Genomic DNA, 7,313 nt, shown 5'->3' with positions numbered 1-7,313 from the left:
CCCGCCGGCCGGGAGCCGCCTGTTGATCGCCCGCGCTCGCCCGGCCACGGTGCCGCCCCTGTTCCTGGCCCCGCTACCTCGGGGCTGACGCACTGACTGCCCGCACCGCCGGCTCCAGGATGGGCGCACTGAAGGGTGAGCGCTCGGGAGGTGGGTGGCGGCCCGCCGGGGCCAGGCGCTGTCTGCAGCTGCAGCCCCAGCCCGCAGTGCGGGGGCGGCCGCGCCCTCTCTGCAGCTGGAGGATGCTCTGCAGCGTCGGCGTTCAGCCGGCCGGGCGCGGAGAGCGGGGCTGCCTCTTGCGTCCGCGGCCCGGCTGGCTTCGCGGAGCAGAGCGCTGCAGAGAGCGACGCGGCGGGAGGCGCCCGCAGGGTGTGGGTCCCACGCCCCGCAGTGCGGCTCCGCAGCCTCTGCAGCCCGCCGGGCCGCTGCAGGGAGGGCGCGGTCTCCTGTCCTCCAGTGCTGCGGGGCTGGGTTTTTCCACGCCGGGCTTTGTTCCCCACTTTCTCTTCTGTGAGCGTTTGACAAGCTCCTAGAATCTAATGCCTCTCACTGCATCGTCAAAGCGGGCGATGGGGAAGGGTGGGGTTGGGTGGACTCCTACTGGCGTCTTTTTCTAAGATCCGTGGAGCTGTCACCCGCAAGGCATTTCAGCCTCCGAGAAAGCAACATTCAGAGAGCGGCCTGATACAGGTCCTCGAGACCTTATAGATTTTTCCTGATTAAGGTAGTGGTTAGCAGATGCTCCCTTGAATCTTCCTAAATTTTCCCTGTTGACCTGATAGAAATGAAGATTGATTTTAGAATGTCGTAATAATAATATTAATAAAAAGCTCCTAATGGGAATTTTTACTTAAAGTGTTCAAAAACGATGCAGACAAAATGCAAATTAGCTCTGAATGCTCCGGTTTCATCTTTCCCATTAAACATCTGAATCACGTGGCGGGGCGCTTGGGAAGGGACCGAATATCAGAGGAGGTGTTTTTAAAACCAGGTTCTTGTCCTAGCTCTACCGTTAAGGAGCTGAGGGGACTCTAGGCACCTCTCTTAGTTTCTTTCTCCATGTAAAATGGGGCGTTGGGGTAAATGATTTCTAACCCTCTCTTCTTCCAAGATTCTCATATCGGGGAACTAAGGAGATGAGAGGGTGCTTCTATTCAACACCATTATGAAAAAGCCTGATTGTGACAGATAAGTGGCTTTTCCATAGTGAGGAGGAAAAGTTTTTCAGGGCTTAGGCAATCTAATTTTTAAAAAAATAAAACTGATTTTTTCTACTCCCTTACATCAAACCCAATAAATATGCATTATGACCATTTTAACTTTTGTTAGATTACTGTAAATTTGTCGGCAACGTGTTTTTTGTTTGTTTTTGTTTTTAATTTGCCGAAGGTAAAGTGATGAGATCAGCTGGTAAAGGGGAAAGCAATGGCTCCCCACGGCTAGGCAGAAATGGTCAGATGTGGTCAACCAGGAGGTGGAGAGGAAGCACCAGCAAGAAGTAACCAGAGAGTGTGTACACTGAGGAAAGAGAGGGGGGTAATGATTGTTTGAATAATAAATAGTACACAATAGAAGGAAGGAGAAAACCAGAAAACCAGTGCAGTGCAAACCGTAGTATAACTGATACGGGAAAGGACTCATTCACGGATACAAAACCTTTGCATGAAAAGTTGTCAGAGAACAGGATTTTAACATCATTTCAAAGTATCTCTCCACAGATTACTTAGGGAATATGTGTCCTTACAATGGAGAGGTTAAGCATCACTTTAACTTAGTGATAAAGTTTAACAGCACCTAGAATGAGTCTCCTGTTGGGATGCAGTAAGAATGCCATAACTTCACCTATGTAGTGTTCCTGCCAAAAAGACTGGGGTAAGGGGTTGGGGGAGTGTTGTAGATTAAAATACTCAAGTGATGTAACAATCAATGTGGGATGTGAACTTTGTATCCTAGATCAGCAAAAAAAAAAAAAAAAAAAGCTATAAAAGATGATTTGGAGACAATTAGAGAAACTGGGATATGGATTCCATGTTATATAATACTATGGAATTACTTTTAATTTTCTTAGGTGCATTAGTGATGCTGTGGTTATGTATGACAATGTCGTTATTCTTTTGAGATGTGGGTATTGGCGGCAGTGTCATGACATCTGCAACTTTCAGCTGGATCAGGAAAAAAGTATAAAGTCAGGGAAGCAAGTTTAGAAATATAGCAAAATGATGACAGTTGGTGAATCAAAGAGAGTGGTATACAAGTGCTTATTGTACTGTTTTACCTTTTTTGTAAATTTGAACTTTTTAACCCATTTCTCGTTTAGTAAAAAAAAGTGCAGCTCACTGCCAGCATTAATTTAATTTTACATAAACATGCTCTTTGAGGCTGAAGCAAATTTGACTGGTTTTCAATGTGAAAATAAAATATAAAAACAGTTCTTGGAGTTATTTCTAAACAGAACTTGTCTCTAATCTTAATTTAACAGATATATATATGATGATCAGTAATTAATAATTTTTTTTCGAGTGGTAAATTTCAAAGCACGGAACAACACAAAGTGGAACATCCAGGATTTGACATCTTCGGTGATGGAGAATTACTGTATTTTGTAAATGGAAATACCACTACTAAAAACAGAATGCTATAAATAGAACGATGTCATTTGTTGCCAAAGACTATCGATACACTAGAGCGATGCGAAAATAAAATCGAGAAATTTTGTGGCAAACTTAGGGAGTAGGTTAGCATTATAATCTGTGAGTTATCTCAGGATAAATGCTGTAGTCGCAAGCGCTGCCAGTGAGTATTCTTGGGGCAAACTGGAAATGAGTTAAATTAAAAAGTTGGAGGAGATCAATAAAATAAATAAGTAAATAAAGAAAAAGCAGTCTAGAGGACTGTGTAGTTAGTGATAGACAGCTGCAGTGAATCTGGGGAACTGAAAAGTGAACCTGTGGCTTCAAGTTCCCAGCATTTAAATCCTATTGGTGGTGTGAGTGGGGTCAGAGAAAGTTCCCTTTTTTGGTTCATCTTGGCTACTATCAGTTATTTTCTTAAGACATCCCATTCCCTAACTCCAACCTCAAAATATTAATAATTTCCAAACCTTAGAAATTCTAGCCCTACCCAAGAACTATCTTGAAAGCACTGTCCCTTTCCTCTCTACATTTGAGATCTGCGTCAGTGTATTAGGAAGTTCCACGTGGTGCTTCTTTTTATTTTGAGTTAGGAATGCGTTGGGGAAAGAACAGATCCAGCTTTTTGACAGAAGAGAAGTTGTAGGGTTTCCTCTCATTCCTTTTATTTGTAAATCACATGCAACCAAATGTTTCCCTTATAGATTATAAGTGGTTCAAAAAGGTGTGCAGGAGAGACTTCCTGTTTCTAGACCAAGAAAACAGAAGTAACTTTTAAGATACAACACTTAATTTTATACAAAACCTTTTGCTGAAAGGATATTTTTGCTACTCCTGGGAGATAGATAGATCGATCGATCGATCGATAGATAGATAGATAGATATTTTCTTTCTGTTTTTATATTTTACCTTTTTGTTTTGACATCAAGGCTACCCCATCTCTTTCATGTGTGTCTCCAGTATTCCTGGATTCCCATAGTGACAGCTGGGTAGAGTGGGAATGAGAAGGTCAGTTCTAGGACTGTGGATAACAGGAGCTCATGAAACAGGGCACAAGGCCTTGACATGATGAATAAGAAGCAAATCTGAGACCTCTCATCAGAGTGATTGGAGGGGTCTAGAGTCTAGTGAGCTGGGCTACTGTTCAGCCAGTATGTGCAGGGAAAGCCATCTCTGTTGTGTATAGCTGACAGCCATTCTAATTGGCCAATGCCCATTCCATAACAGTTGCTTAATATCTTACTTATCATCTTGATAAGCAGTCGTGAGTCAAGGTATATATAGTACCCATAAGTTATAACAAAGCTTTGGCTGCTGAGATACAGGTGACAGAAAAAGAGACAAGATAGATTGGTCAAAGACTACATAATTGGCAGAAGCCAGGAGGATATGTGAATCAAAAGACAGAAAGTAGGGAACTCATGGTACCAGTCAGGAAGTGAAAAGCCCATAACTTCCCAAAGGCAAGATGAGGTTCTAGCATCAATAGGCAGTTAAAAACTAACAAGACAGATACACAAGTGGAAAGCAAGAAGTCAAGAAATAGGAATAGGGTCTTCTTAGAAAACAGAGAATAGGTCCAGATAAAGGGATAAGGCAGCAGCAGGAAGTAGAACCTGCCAAGAAAATTAGAAACCAGGTGGCAGTCTGGGCAGACGGTAAGACTTCCATGCTAAAGAGCTTCTTCCCCAGCCAAGAAGCTTCTCAGCTACTTCCTGTACATGCAAAACCTATCCCGTACTTTGGCCAGCCTACATAATGGTAGCTTGCTATACTTGGTAATACTGACCCACAGCTCTAATAGGATGCTGCCTCTCCATATTCAGTAGATCTTGAGAAGGATAACAGAGGGAACAAATACTCCAAATAGAAGATTATCCCCAGACCAAGGACAAATGAGAAATAGCTTTGACTAAAGGTTTGTATGTGCTAGGCACTGCACCTAATATGCACACTATGATGTTAAGCATCACCTCTACCTACTGAGATAAGTACTGTTCTTAGCCTGTTTTACAGAAGAAGGAACAGAGGCTTTGAGAGGTTGTCACTTGCACACAGATCTGTAACCATCAAACCCAGGGCTAGTTGACTTCAGGGCTCATGCTTTTAGTATTCTGTGCTCTTCTGAACCTGGAGGCAGGTAATCACTAGTGGGCATATTCTTTTAAAAGGAGACTCTTTTCACGCACAATTTGAGGTTTGGCAACTTTTGTGTTATAACGTTGGCAAGTTAGGAAAAAATAATCTTAGATAAAAACTCTTCATTCTGGTAAGATCTGTTCCTCATTCCACTTTCAACTTTCCCCATTCCAATTATCTTGTAACTTTTTTTTTTTTTTTTTTTTTTTTGCCTACCCCATTCTCTGTTCTTGATCTTCTGCAAGAATTGTCCAGAATATGGCAGGTGCCATTTGGCTGTTTAAAAAAGAAACAGACTTGACTGTGCTATCTTCAAATAGCTAAATTCCAAAACACAGGCTATGTGTTTTGTGCATATCTTTGTATTTACCCATAGCTAGAAAGGAATTAAATATATAGGATCAATTCAAGTTTTATTGGAGGATATATTGCTATGCCAGTTTTGTTCTAATTTATTCATTTTAGAAAATGTAGATTTTGCTCTTGTGCAGATTGGTTCACTAATTGTTTAAAAACTATTATGAAATATTAAAGATATGATAAAGAATAATACCTTCTCACTTACCGATTATCCCACTTGGGAGTAAATCATCACTAATACAGTTGAAGCCCGAGTTCCCTTTCTCCAGTCAAAACTCCCCTTCTCCCCCGCTATTATGTGGTGTCTATCCTTTCTGTGAGCAGTCCTTTGTATCTTTTCTAGATAGGTGTGTACTCCTAAGCAATCTGTGGCACTGTTTTGTCCGTTTAAAAACCTTTCACTAGGTTTTTATCGGTAGTTTTTGTTTACTCTTTTGTAAAAATTAGTCTCAGGTTTGGATTAGATTTAATATATACGGCTACTTGTTTTGGCTTTGGTTGTAAGTCTTTGTGCATAGGCAAGACCAAAGCTGAGTACTTCGTGTTGTATGTGATTTTTCATTTTTATGCCACAGTTACACAAAGAAGGTAGTGCAAAGAAAAGCAAAGAAAGACACTTTGATTTCCTTCTCAGGGTTCATATCTTTGAGTAATAGGAAGAATTATCTGAGGGCCTAAGTCATCCTTCCTTCAGTTCAAATCCTAACACCTGTTTTCCATTTTCCTAACTAGATTGATTTTGTGCCCACTAGGACTCCTGAAGCTTTTTTTTTTTTTCTTTAGCTTTGCTTCATTCTACTGTGCAATTTCCGTATCTTCTTGTCTTGTTCCATGTTGAATGCATGCCATGGGACAGATACTCTGCTGGAGGTGAAACTCTTGCAGTGCTTTGGCAAACTTTCCACTATGGCATCTTTAACTGGAGGAGAGGACAAATGTGAACCCTTGTGGAGCTTGGGTGGGGCTAAAGTTGGCTAGCCATGAGCCAGAAATCTATGACTTGGTTTTAAAAGCTATGTAAACAGTGCATTCTTCCCCCATGGTATACCTGTATTTATTATTTAAAATTAACAACTAGCTTTCCCATAAATCTTTAAGTTAAAGTTGTGTTCCAGGAGGATGCACCATTTTTTTCTCCTTTAGCTTAGAGACTCCTCCTCCCCCCTTACATTGGCACAACATACACAGTTTGGTTTAACAAGTACTGTTACATAGTATTAACATGTTATTATAAATACTTAATGTCTCTTACTGCTAAACCAGGAGTTCAGTCGAGGCACAGGATATCTGTTTTGTTTACTGCTTTTGTTCCAGCAGTGTCTGACAAAGGTGGGCTGTCAGTAGATATTTGTTGAAATATCTGTTGACATATCTATTGATATTTCAGTACAAACCTGGGCTTAGGAAGGAAGATAAAGAATTTTGACACTGTCTCTGTCCTCTGAGAGTTAGTGGTATAGTTAGAGAGAGAACTGTATGTGTAACATACATGAAAAGATAATGAGAGAACAAGGAATAAACAGCAAATTATAACATAGGCAACTCGAATTTGGAAGCAGAGCAACTTCTGTGGGCTTGGGTGGCCTCAGAAAGGTCCCTGGTAGAGAGTTGAGGCAGCAGACACAGTGGAATGAGCTCTGGACCAGTGGATCGATCCCTTCACCTCTCTTAGCTCATCTGACATTGGTTGCACAATATTTGTTGGATGCCTATTCTGGGCCAAGACTGGGAGCCAGGATTTTAACAGTGACTAAAACTGATACAGTCCCCACCCTCACAGAGATTAGCAAGGAAGACAAAGATAAAACAAGCAATTATACTAAAGTCAAGGAAAGCTCTGATCAAGGGATGTGCCAAGGGGGTGGGGAGTGACTCAGACCTTATCTGGGGGTCCCAACAAGACCTCTCTGAGGAATTAAGCTTACAATGAGACTGGAAGATGAGTAGGATAGCAGTGAGCCAAGGGAGGAGGGGGTAAGAGTGCTCTGAGCAGAGGGAACAGCATAAGGCATGATCCAGGAATTGGAAGTGGTCCGGGAGGCTGAAGCCAGGAGGACATGGGGAGTGCAGTGAAGGATGAGACTAATGAGAATGACAGAGGCCAGACTGAATTTGAACCTTATCCTCAAGGCAATGAGAAGCCAATGGAAATTTTTAAGTAACTAGAGCAGAGTTGTTTTAAAA

General features: G+C 41.8%; 1 protein-coding gene across 2 annotated transcripts in view; it reads left to right on the top strand.

The window, feature by feature from the left end:
• The window catches only part of TMOD2 (tropomodulin 2), a 41,818-nt gene continuing 34,505 nt past the window's right edge, over positions 1–7,313 (top strand). The window contains exon 1 of one of the 2 annotated variants that reach the window (XM_039889043.1): positions 1–135. The gene's annotated coding sequence lies outside the window, so the exon portion shown is untranslated. The remainder of the gene's footprint in view (positions 136–7,313) is intronic. The other variant, XM_039889042.1, reaches the window with a different exon arrangement.

The sequence above is a fragment of the Pteropus medius genome, unplaced genomic scaffold (genome assembly GCF_902729225.1).
Source record: "Pteropus medius unplaced genomic scaffold, Ma_sr-lr_union100, whole genome shotgun sequence".
Taxonomy (NCBI): domain Eukaryota; kingdom Metazoa; phylum Chordata; class Mammalia; order Chiroptera; family Pteropodidae; genus Pteropus; species Pteropus medius.
The sequence above is the reverse complement of the archived record's forward strand: the minus strand, read 5'-3'. Positions and strand labels throughout refer to the sequence as shown.